Consider the following 12391-nt stretch of genomic DNA (forward strand, 5'->3'; position numbering starts at 1 on the left):
GTTCACTCGCGCACATGCTCTGGCAATGTCCCGCGTTACCTCAGGGACCTCTCACCAGTGAGTCCGACTGGGAGGAGGCACTCAGGAGCCCCAATCTCCGAAACCAACTTAAGGCAGTCCAGAGGGCCCAAGAACTGGCGGAACGCCACCACGTTCCCGCCCCGACTCGGGCGTCGCCTACGGTAGCGGCTGCTAGGATGTCCCACGTGGGCACCCTGGTGGCTTAAACTCCTCAGGACCATATATTAAAGTTCTTGACTGACTGACTGACTTGTGAGCAGAACTTCTCACACGTTTGCCTTCTCTTGGAATCCATTCAGTTCAATCAATGAACAGTGGTTATCCTGACGTGACGCTACGTACCCAGACTATGTCGATTTCTTGTACTTTCAACTGTCGTGTCCTTAACGCTCATTTGTTCACTGCCCACTTTGCTCTCTTCCAGTCCCTTAATTTTACACCTCTCATTTTCTTTGCATAAACCGTGGCGTCGCCTTCATCTACGATATTCTCTACATCTTTTCCATTTTCCTTCTTTGATTTTGTCTTCCTTGGCTTTCTACTTACTCTATAAAAAATGAAGTGAAAACGACGTATTTTTGTTCCACAACAATGACCGTCATCTGGCTTGCTTGCACTTCCTTTCTTCAAAACTCGTCACTGGCCCTTTTCTTATCCCAAATGCCAACATTTGTTATGATCAAGGTTCGCCATGTATTTTAGATAAAAATTAGCATCACCCTGAACAAACACATGGCGTTTCTGACCACCTCCGTCTTTTTTTATAGCCATACTTCTATTCCTTTTCTAATTTGCTCATAGAACACATGCGCCAATTTTTGCGATATGGGATGCAACAACACTGAGAGAACAAGTGCGGATAGAGAGAGAACAAGTCTACAAGAAGGAGAAATAAAGACAGAAAGACAGAAATTCAGGGTGAGGCGAAAATCGAACAGGCGTCCTCACGAGGCAAAGGTAAGTGGCATAACCACTCGGCTATTCAGGCATGATGGCAGTGTATGGTGGACAATAAAGTATCGCTGAGGGTTAAAAAGGGGACTCCGGGTGAGCAATACACATGGAAGAGGACAAGATAATGTGCCAACGAGTACAGAAAAAGAACACACACTTTAAGATTGAGTAAAAGATTGAAATTGAGTCTTGTACTCTAACAACAATAATCGTTATTCATCTTGCGTTCTTTTCCTTGCATTACCACCACTCACCTGACCCTCTCAAATCCCGTACGACATGCGAGTTATCAGCACTTAAAGCCACGGCCGCTTCGCTGACCTAATTTGTGCGCTTGGGAAACTGGCTGGAAAAAGGCCAGTGTACGGTCGTGTGATCAAACATGGCAGCGGGTGGGATTCCCTGCTGAAAATTGTCTATACGACCGCATAACGCATCGTCACTTCAACCACACATATTCTCATTTCTCCGCCTGTGCATGCGTGAGTCCGTCTATCCATCCGTCCAACTTTCCGTCCTTCTATCCATGCGTCTGTCTAGTCGTGTGTCACAGAACGAGCGCTAAAAATGAGCGCGCCGCCAAATTCTTGCGACAACGGCCGGGAGAAACGCCGCGAGGTCAAAAGAAAAAAAAAGAAAACATCCAAGGCTCCCCGGGCACGCGCTCTCCCCGCAGAAGCATGGCTTCGCAGACGAACCTCCTCACCCCACATCGGCGGCCCAGCAAGGCCGCGATTTTTCTAGAACGAAAGAGGCGTGGCCACGCCGAGCTGAGTCATCCGACGGAGAGGGCATTCCAACCGTCTCGCCCTCTTCCCAGCTTTCGCCGCGTATCGCGCCGACGAAATGACGAGAAATTTCTGGAAGGTGGCGCGGAAGGTATTTAATCGAGCGGCCGAGACGAGAAATCAGGAGGAGACGGAAGTTAGCGCCAGAGCGCGTAGGAATTCCGCCGTGTAGTCGGCGAAGGTTCTGCCCGTAGTGACAGAACAGGAGGAGACGCAAGTGAGCGCCAGAGGGCGTAGGGATTCCGCCGTGTAGTCGGCGAAGGTCTTGGTCCGTAAGGACGGCTCGAGCTACAGGCAAGAGCGTGGGTTTACCGCTATCGAGCGAAGACGCGGGCAACAGCTGCGTGTGTGAAGCCGACGGATTTCCGGCGAAGAAGTTTGAAGCTTGGAGAGTGGCCATTTGAGGACGCGAGGTTTCCTGGAAGAGAAACTTCAGGGGACAGCGGAACGACAACAACGCTGGACTTTGAGTGAGTGATTCTCGGGAGAGTATCATCCAGACTTTTGTTCCAAGAACTTTGGACTGGATAGGTTTTCTATCTCTTTAGTCTTTAAGTGTCTTGGTTGTTCAATGCATGCGACTGCATTGTAGTGCGTACTGTTGTCCGTGTCCGTTGTTTCAAGTGTGGCTGATTGTATAGTGTAGTACGTTGATTGATTGGTTTGATTGGTGACGTATTGTATGTAACTATTGTGGAGTGTGCATTTTTGTGTTTTGTTTTCGATCTGCCATTATTGAGAATATAATTTGTTTGTTTATCAACTCTCGGCTCTGCCTTGTTCTTTGGGCCACAGCCGGCGTCCGCTGGCGCGCCAAAAAGGACCACTTCAAAATTGTCCACGCTTTCGTGGTGCGGTTCGGGGGGCCGATACTTCGGCTCTTGGAATTAGCCCGGCGATCGCCTCCCTAATAAACGGGACATGTGTGACAATAATCTGGCGTCCGCGATACAGGACTTTTTGGTGCACAGTGTGTCCAAAGTAGTGAGAAAGAGCCTCGAGTTGTGATAGTGCTATCGGAACGATTTTGTGTGCTGTTCAGTGTTCTCGTGACCCAGTGCAAGGGAGTGTTCCGATAGACTGATTTAGGCAGATACTTTTTGCACGCGGCAAGGTTTTATTTGCGAGTTGCGAGACACAATGGATCTCGAAAAGTTAGTTGGGCTTGGTGAGAAGATGGGTCTTTCCGGCGCCGAACTACGGAAATGGGTAAGCCAGAAGGAGAAAGAGGCGGTGGAGAGAGAAAGGTTGGCAGCTGAGAGAGCTAAGGAAGAAAAAACAGCTGAGTTGGAACGAGAGAGGTTGGCGGTCGAAAGAGCCAAAGCGGAAAAAGAAGCTGAGTTGGAGAGAGAGAGGTTGGCAGCAGAGAGGGCCAAGGAAGAAAAAGCAGCTGAGTTGGAACGAGAGAGGTTGGCAGCTGAAAGGGCGAAAGAAGAAAGAGAGGCAAAGGAGCGACCGCTGAAAGAAGAAAGAGAGCTACAATTGAAGTTGGAGCTGGAGAAAGAAAGACTGGCAGCTGAGAGGGCGAAAGAAGAAAGAGAGGAAAGGGAACGGCAGCGTCAGCACGAGATGGAACTCGAGCGGCTCCGTTTGCAACAGCGAAGCGAAACTCCCGTCCAAGCTAGAGTTGAAAGCAGCGAACGGGAAGATCACGGCTTCCGCTTGAACCCAAGCAAGCTGCTCGTAGCGTTTGATGAAAGGAAGGACGACCTAGACGCGTACCTCCACAGATTTGAGACGATTGCGAGGAGCCAGAAATAGCCGGAACAGCAATGGGCAACTGCTTTGAGTACCTGCTTGAGTGGTGAAGCGCTCAGTGTGTACGGTAGGCTGACGCCGACCGATGCAGCCAACTACGCAAAGGTGAAAGCGGCTTTGTTGAAGCGATTTAGATTCGATGTGGAAGGATTCCGGGACAGATTTCGGACAGGAAAGCCAGCTGATGGTGAGACGGCTACGCAGTATGCCGCCCGACTTTGCCATTATTTCGACAGATGGATTGAACTTTCAGGGACAGCACAGGAGTACGAGGAGCTTAGAGAGCTCCTAATTAGAGAACAATTTCTTACTAGTTGCCACCCAAGCCTGTCGCTGTACTTGAAAGAGAGGAGAGCTAAGTCACTTGAAGACATGCTTGAATTAGCTGATCAATTCTTTGAAGCGCAAGGTGGCACTAATTTGGCCAAAGTCAAGAAGGAGTGTCCCGAGGATTCGAAGAAATTGGCTCCCGAAAAAAAGAAGCGTGCACCAGAGAGCATTCCGCGATGTTTTCTGTGCAACCGAGTGGGTCATCGCGCGAAAAACTGTCGAACAATCTTTACGAGCCCTACGGTAGTGAAATGTTTTAAGTGTGGTCAGACTGGGCACAAAGCAGATGCATGTCGAAACGGAGCGAGTCAAACTCACCAGGTATCCTGTGTGCAAGCGGCACCGAAATCTGATAGTAATGCCGTCACCGATGGATTCGTAGAGTTGAAGCATGGGGAGAAAATTCCTATTGTGGGTGCTGTAATGTCAAAGCAGCCAACCGGTGTTACGAAAGGAATGCCAGCGCTGCCTGGAAAAGTTGCGGACAAAAAGATTACGGTGTTAAGAGATACCGGTAGCTCCACTGTTATCGTGCGGAGAGATTTGGTACGGGAAAGTGAGTTAACAGGCAAAACGAAACCGGTTTGTTTAATTGACCGTACAGTTCGGATGCTTCACGAAGCAGAAATTGAGGTTGAAACCCCGTACTTCAGTGGGAAGGTTACTGCTTTATGTATGACGACCCCCCTTTACGACCTTGTCATCGGAAACATCGACGGGGCGCGAGGGCCAAGTGATCCAGAATGTTTGGGAGAAGACCCGAAGATAGAGCCCTCGCCAACACAGCGGCCGCGAGATACAGTGGAGGAGCATCCCGTGACGGATCTCACTAGAGCCCAAAGTGAAGCTGCGGCGCAAGAGACAGCAAAGGAGAAGACGATCGTGTCGAATAAGTTCACGGGCCGAGCAACCGGACTTACGTCGGCACGACCTCAACCGACCGACAGTGTAAAGGAGACGTGGTTGGCCAGCCGGGCAAAATGTAGAGGTATGATCAAGCGGGTAAATAAACAGACAGGACCCGTCAAATGTAATGACGCGTTAACGGTGTCGGAAGAGACAACGATGGCTGAGACGACGCCTCAGATATCGTCGTTGGAAAGGGCTCGCCGAAAAAGAACGTGGAAACACAAGAAAAGATCGAGCGAGCACCGCAAAAAGGGGCGCAAGCGCTGCTCGAAGTACTCAGGATAGGTGCTGATGTGGAATCAGATTGTGTTTGGCAGGGCTGAGTGACATATGTTATGTTAATGTTCTTGTTATCCTGTGTCTCAAGTGTATGTCGAGCGAGTCAGTGTTCTGTGCGATGATGTGATGTATAGTGTTGTATAATTGTTGTATAGACAGAACTTTGTACGTTTGTATTGTTTGGAATGTGTGATGAAGTGTTGTAGGCATGTACCTGTGGCCATATTTCATGTGTTGTGGAATTGAACTACAATGTACGATTGTATTAAGTGATCTATTGTGAATGTGAAGTGTCATGAGTGACTGATGGTGTTACAGTCTGTGAGAGTGTGTGGTGACTGTTCGCGCTCGTTTGTGTGGTTTGAATATTATGAGATAATATTCTTAAAGTGGGGGGCAGTGTCACAGAACGAGCGCTAAAAATGAGCGCGCCACCAAATTCTTGCGACAACGGCCGGGAGAAACGCCGCGAGGTCAAAAGAAAAAAAAAAGAAAACATCCAAGGCTCCCCGGGCACGCGCTCTCCCCGCAGAAGCATGGCTTCGCAGACGAACCTCCTCACCCCACATCGGCGGCCCAGCAAGGCCGCGATTTTTCTAGAACGAAGGAGGCGTGGCCACGCCGAGCTGAGTCATCCGACGGAGAGGGCATTCCAACCGTCTCGCCCTCTTCCCAGCTTTCGCCGCGTATCGCGCCGACGAAATGACGAGAAATTTCTGGAAGGTGGCGCGGAAGGTATTTAATCGAGCGGCCGAGACGAGAAATCAGGAGGAGACGGAAGTTAGTGCCAGAGGGCGTAGGGATTCCGCCGTGTAGTCGGCGAAGGTCTTGGTCCGTAGGGACGGCTCGAGCTACAGGCAAGAGCGTGGGTTTACCGCTATCGAGCGAAGACGCGGGCAACAGCTGCGTGTGTGAAGCCGACTGATTTCCGGCGAAGAAGTTTGAAGCTTGGAGAGTGGCCATTTGAGGACGCGAGGTTTCCTGGAAGAGAAACTTCAGGGGACAGCGGAACGACAACAACGCTGGACTTTGAGTGAGTGATTCTCGGGAGAGTATCATCCAGACTTTTGTTCCAAGAACTTTGGACTGGATAGGTTTTCTATCTCTTTAGTCTTTAAGTGTCTTGGTTGTTCAATGCATGCGACTGCATTGTAGTGCGTACTGTTGTCCGTGTCCGTTGTTTCAAGTGTGGCTGATTGTATAGTGTAGTACGTTGATTGATTGGTTTGATTGGTGACGTATTGTATGTAACTATTGTGGAGTGTGCAATTTTGTGTTTTGTTTTCGATCTGCCATTATTGAGAATATAATTTGTTTGTTTATCAACTCTCGGCTCTGACTTGTTCTTTGGGCCACAGCCGGCGTCCGCTGGCGCGCCAAAAAGGACCACTTCAAAATTGTCCACGCTTTCGTGGTGCGGTTCGGGGGGCCGATACTTCGGCTCTTGGAATTAGCCCGGCGATCGCCTCCCTAATAAACGGGACATGTGTGACAATTAATCTGGCGTCCGCGATACAGGACTTTTTGGTGCACAGTGTGTCCAAAGTAGTGAGAAAGAGCCTCGAGTTGTGATAGTGCTATCGGAACGATTTTGTGTGCTGTTCAGTGTTCTCGTGACCCAGTGCAAGGGAGTGTTCCGATAGACTGATTTAGGCAGATACTTTTTGCACGCGGCAAGGTTTTATTTGCGAGTTGCGAGACACAATGGATCTCGAAAAGTTAGTTGCGCTTGGTGAGAAGATGGGTCTTTCCGGCGCCGAACTACGGAAATGGGTAAGCCAGAAGGAGAAAGAGGCGGTAGAGAGAGAAAGGTTGGCAGCTGAGAGAGCTAAGGAAGAAAAAACAGCTGAGTTGGAACGAGAGAGGTTGGCGGTCGAAAGAGCCAAAGCGGAAAAAGAAGCTGAGTTGGAGAGAGAGAGGTTGGCAGCAGAGAGGGCCAAGGAAGAAAAAGCAGCTGAGTTGGAACGAGAGAGGTTGGCAGCTGAAAGGGCGAAAGAAGAAAGAGAGGCAAAGGAGCGACCGCTGAAAGAAGAAAGAGAGCTACAATTGAAGTTGGAGCTGGAGAAAGAAAGACTGGCAGCTGAGAGGGCGAAAGAAGAAAGAGAGGAAAGGGAACGGCAGCGTCAGCACGAGATGGAACTCGAGCGGCTCCGTTTGCAACAGCGAAGCGAAACTCCCGTCCAAGCTAGAGTTGAAAGCAGCGAACGGGAAGATCACGGCTTCCGCTTGAACCCAAGCAAGCTGCTCGTAGCGTTTGATGAAAGGAAGGACGACCTAGACGCGTACCTCCACAGATTTGAGATGATTGCGAGGAGCCAGAATTGGCCGGAACAGCAATGGGCAACTGCTTTGAGTACCTGCTTGAGTGGTGAAGCGCTCAGTGTGTACGGTAGGCTGACGCCGACCGATGCAGCCAACTACGCAAAGGTGAAAGCGGCTTTGTTGAAGCGATTTAGATTCACTGTGGAAGGATTCCGGGACAGATTTCGGACAGGAAAGCCAGCTGATGGTGAGACGGCTACACAGTATGCCGCCCGACTTTGCCATTATTTCGACAGATGGATTGAACTTTCAGGGACAGCACAGGAGTATGAGGAGCTTAGAGAGCTCCTAATTAGAGAACAATTTCTTACTAGTTGCCACCCAAGCCTGTCGCTGTACTTGAAAGAGAGGAGAGCTAAGTCACTTGAAGACATGCTTGAATTAGCTGATCAATTCTTGGAAGCGCAAGGTGGCACTAATTTGGCCAAAGTCAAGAAGGAGTGTCCCGAGGATTCGGAGAAATTGGCTCCCGAAGAAAAGAAGCGTGCACCAGAGAGCATTCCGCGATGTTTTCTGTGCAACCGAGTGGGTCATCGCGCGAAAAACTGTCGAACAATCTTTACGAGCCCTACGGTAGTGAAATGTTTTAAGTGTGGTCAGACTGGGCACAAAGCAGATGCATGTCGAAACGGAGCGAGTCAAACTCACCAGGTATCCTGTGTGCAAGCGGCACCGAAATCTGATAGTAATGCCGTCACCGATGGATTCGTAGAGTTGAAGCATGGGGAGAAAATTCCTATGGTGGGTGCTGTAATGTCAAAACAGCCAACCGGTGTTACGAAAGGAATGCCAGCGCTGCCTGGAAAAGTTGCGGACAAAAAGATTACGGTGTTAAGAGATACCGGTAGAAGGATCAAAATGTGGGCCAGTTGGTAATTCATTTTCTTCGTTCAGCGAACTGGGAGCGCAGAGAAAAACACAAAGGACGAAGCGAGGAACCAAAGCTCGTGTTGTGTGGAACCAAGCTCGTGTTGTGTGGTTCCTCGCTTCGTCCTTTGTGTTTTTCTCTGCGCTCCCAGTTCGCTGAACGAAGAAAAAGAGATACCGGTAGCTCCACTGTTATCGTGCGGAGAGATTTGGTACGGGAAAGTGAGTTAACAGCCAAAATGAAACCGGTTTGTTTAATTGACCGTACAGTTCGGATGCTTCCCGAAGCAGAAATTGAGGTTGAAACCCCGTACTTCAGCGGGAAGGTTACTGCTTTATGTATGACGACCCCCCTTTATGACCTTGTCATCGGAAACATCGACGGGGCGCGAGGGCCAAGTGATCCAGATTGTTTGGGAGAAGACCCGAAGATAGAGCTCTCGCCAACACAGCGGCCGCGAGATACAGTGGAGGAGCATCCCGTGACGGATCTCACTAGAGCCCAAACTGAAGCTGCGGCGCAAGAGACAGCAAAGGAGAAGACGATCGTGTCGAATAAGTTCACGGGCCGAGCAACCGGACTTACGTCGGCACGACCTCAACCGACCGACAGTGTAAAGGAGACGGAGTTGGCCAGCCGGGCAAAATGTAGAGGTATGATCAAGCGGGTAAATAAACAGACAGGACCCGTCGAATGTAATGACGCGTTAACGGTGTCGGAAGAGACAACGATGGCTGAGACGACGCCTCAGATATCGTCGTTGGAAAGGGCTCGCCGAAAAAGAACGTGGAAACACAAGAAAAGATCGAGCGAGCACCGCAAAAAGGGGCGCAAGCGCTGCTCGAAGTACTCAGGATAGGTGCTGATGTGGAATCAGATTGTGTTTGGCAGGGCTGAGTGACATATGTTATGTTAATGTTCTTGTTATCCTGTGTCTCAAGTGTATGTCGAGCGAGTCAGTGTTCTGTGCGATGATGTGATGTATAGTGTTGTATAATTGTTGTATAGACAGAACTTTATACGTTTGTATTGTTTGGAATGTGTGATGAAGTGTTGTAGGCATGTACCTGTGGCCATATTTCATGTGTTGTGGAATTGAACTACAATGTACGATTGTATTAAGTGATCTATTGTGAATGTGAAGTGTCATGAGTGACTGATGGTGTTACAGTCTGTGAGAGTGTGTGGTGACTGTTCGCGCTCGTTTGTGTGGTTTGAAGATTATGAGATAATATTCTTAAAGTGGGGGGCAGTGTCACAGAACGAGCGCTAAAAATGAGCGCGCCACCAAATTCTTGCGACAACGGCCGGGAGAAACGCCGCGAGGTCAAAAGAAAAAAAAAGGAAACATCCAAGGCTCCCCGGGCACGCGCTCTCCCCGCAGAAGCATGGCTTCGCAGACGAACCTCCTCACCCCACATCGGCGGCCCAGCAAGGCCGCGATTTTTCTAGAACGAAGGAGGCGTGGCCACGCCGAGCTGAGTAATCCGACGGAGAGGGCATTCCAACCGTCTCGCCCTCTTCCCAGCTTTCGCCGCGTATCGCGCCGACGAAATGACGAGAAATTTCTGGAAGGTGGCGCGGAAGGTATTTAATCGAGCGGCCGAGACGAGAAATCAGGAGGAGACGGAAGTTAGTGCCAGAGCGCGTAGGAATTCCGCCGTGTAGTCGGCGAAGGTTCTGCCCGTAGTGACAGAACAGGAGGAGACGGAAGTGAGCGCCAGAGGGCGTAGGGATTCCGCCGTGTAGTCGGCGAAGGTCTTGGTCCGTAGGGACGGCTCGAGCTACAGGCAAGAGCGTGGGTTTACCGCTATCGAGCGAAGACGCGGGCAACAGCTGCGTGTGTGAAGCCGACTGATTTCCGGCGAAGAAGTTTGAAGCTTGGAGAGTGGCCATTTGAGGACGCGAGGTTTCCTGGAAGAGAAACTTCAGGGGACAGCGGAACGACAACAACGCTGGACTTTGAGTGAGTGATTCTCGGGAGAGTATCATCCAGACTTTTGTTCCAAGAACTTTGGACTGGATAGGTTTTCTATCTCTTTAGTCTTTAAGTGTCTTGGTTGTTCAATGCATGCGACTGCATTGTAGTGCGTACTGTTGTCCGTGTCCGTTGTTTCAAGTGTGGCTGATTGTATAGTGTAGTACGTTGATTGATTGGTTTGATTGGTGACGTATTGTATGTAACTATTGTGGAGTGTGCAATTTTGTGTTTTGTTTTCGATCTGCCATTATTGAGAATATAATTTGTTTGTTTATCAACTCTCGGCTCTGACTTGTTCTTTGGGCCACAGCCGGCGTCCGCTGGCGCGCCAAAAAGGACCACTTCAAAATTGTCCACGCTTTCGTGGTGCGGTTCGGGGGGCCGATACTTCGGCTCTTGGAATTAGCCCGGCGATCGCCTCCCTAAATAACGGGACAGGTGTGACATCGTGTATCTGTCTGTCCGGTCGTCCGTCTGTGTGTCCATGCATGCGTACATCGCTCCGTCCTTTGGACTACTCGGCGACTTTAATGTACGCATTATGGAGCCTAAGACTCAGCGTCGCCCTTCTGTCCCTCTGCACTTCGGAGAGATGCGTGGTCTTTTTGAATTTCTATCAGTGTTTCAGAACATTCATGCCAACACTCATGTCCTTGTGGGCTAAGTGCGAAATTCAGTTTGCTTGAGTAACAAATAGGCGCTAGGGGGCAGTGCTTCAAAGTGATCATATCGGCTATGGAAGAGTTATATAACGGCAAAGGAATATTCAATCAGCTATATATTATCGGCAATATATCAGCTACTGAAGTTTATAGAAAAATGAAGCACAGTACAGAAAAAGAAGACATCTGTTCCGGGCAACGCGTTTAGTGGCCCTGGAAAAGGGTGTGGCCCTATCTCATTCCTCGATCAGGCGGAGCCATGAAGTATTATTCGCGTCAGGAAGGATATCGAGCTCGGCAATACTGGAAGGGAAGCGGGGCAGAAGTTGCAGTATTTACCGACGAGGAACGACTAACGTTCTGAAGTGAGCATGTAGTTACTCATTCTTTTGCTGTGTTGTTTTTCCCCATCTTACATATATTTATTGTTTTCTTTTTTATGCAATTTCCGGAAATATGCGATGAAAGTTCCATCAAGAGCACGTGTTGAATAAATAAATAAATTAACCATTCATATGATCCTATTCTTCTGAAAGCCGGTGTTTCCGTTTCGCAGCACTGCTCTTTTGATTCTTCTGTCGAGTGCTCCTCTTTCGTGAAAGATAGAAAATAATGCAGGTAAACACATAAAAATATCGAGGTACTGAAAGCGCGAATAGAGGGATGAAGGAAGAAACAAAGGAAGAGATGGAGAAGGTTACCTAAGACAATAGGAAAAAGTCCTGCTCTGGTGTTTTCTAAATGTGATTCGCATAACTTGAGCTATACAAACATCTGTAGTTATGTGTCATAGCGATCAGAAAGACATTGCTTGCTTCGACACACGGCTGCACCTTTATCGAAAGATGAAGATGGTTTGGGAGGATTTTGGGCGAAGCATGCGGTACGTACGGCATTTTATAACACAGCGAAGCTGGACAATTGCAAATTTTACAAGCCTACAAAAACCTTAAACCAGTAGAGATACAAAGTAAAACAAAGCAAAGCCTACAATATACAATTCAAACTTAGCAATGCTCGGTAAAAATAACCGATAACAAGTAAGGGCTAGTGAGGTCTTAGGACATCAAGCAATGCCATGTGAGATATTGTAAGACGCAATACCACTAATTCAGCATTATTACACTCTAGCAAAACCTAGCATTTACGACAAAAACGTTACAAAACCACCAAAATTGGGTGAAAGTTCAAGTTGAACAGCATTTTTTGTTAAGTTATGCGTGACTCAACACAAGACTTGCCTGCTATTCACTTGCGGATGCTGATAGTCGCCTTAAGTTCGCAGTGGCGCACAGCAAGCAGAGAACAAAAAACAGTATGCATTCATTGTAAGTTTTAAAATAATCACTGAAGCACTTACGAGAATGCGTTTCATATGACACTCGGCACCTTATTTATTGTGCTTTATATTTTAACGCCCATACAAAGCAGTGAAACGTACACTAGAACCTAGTCCTATAGTGTTCATTTTGACTGCTGAGTGTCGTGTGTGTTACTAGGGTGGATGTGTGAGTGTTTG

This window comes from Rhipicephalus microplus, chromosome 9, assembly GCF_043290135.1.
Source record: "Rhipicephalus microplus isolate Deutch F79 chromosome 9, USDA_Rmic, whole genome shotgun sequence".
NCBI lineage: Eukaryota > Metazoa > Arthropoda > Arachnida > Ixodida > Ixodidae > Rhipicephalus > Rhipicephalus microplus.